This window comes from Corvus brachyrhynchos, unplaced genomic scaffold (assembly GCF_000691975.1).
Source record: "Corvus brachyrhynchos isolate BGI_N302 unplaced genomic scaffold, ASM69197v1 scaffold1103, whole genome shotgun sequence".
Taxonomy (NCBI): Eukaryota; Metazoa; Chordata; class Aves; order Passeriformes; family Corvidae; genus Corvus; species Corvus brachyrhynchos.
Window position 1 is genome coordinate 3,505 of NW_008236980.1, and position 745 is coordinate 4,249.

Sequence of the window (745 nt, forward strand, 5' to 3'; positions counted from 1 at the left end):
CTCCCCTCCTTACCTTCCCAGGCCCGTGCACAAACACAGCCTCACCCAAACTCCGCAGAGTCAATTCCCCCCGCGCACCAACAAAGCCTTTCTCCAGCAGCCACAGGCTCGTTCCTCTGGCCACGCTCCTGTGCTTCAGTTCAACCTATCCTGATCCCCACAGAGGCTCCCCATGGCATTAATCAGATGCAATTATCTCTGTCTGATTATTACAATCCCAGTTAGCATCCGCCTGAGGCCACCAGTTGGATTTTGCCCTGGAAATCCATAGGTAGTGGCCTGGGCTTGCAGCTGGGTCACCAAAGGTTGCAGCTGACTCTAATCCCGATTCTGTGACTGTCTCCGGCCAGGAGTGACCAGCACCTCCCAGCTGAGTCCAATGGCTCTCCAGCCAGCCCCATTCCCTACTCCCACTGGCCTTGTCCAGCCAGCCCTTCAGCCTGGACCTGCTCCCAGCTGGACCCTTCCCACCCAAACCATTCTGATTCCACAGACACCATCTCCAAAAGGAGCTGTGAGGGACAGGATCCAAACTCAGGTTCCTAACAGCCCCAAAACAACATCCACCACCTTCCATCATCTCCAGGACATGTGATCTTATGCCAGACATCAGACCGGCCAGACAGGACCATCCCATGCTCAAGCCACGGTGACGGTGCCACCCTCCAGGCCCTTCTGTTACCACACGGATAAGCTGGCACCGCGTGGCAGCGTAGGAGCAGGTGTGGGAAACCAGGTGCTTCAC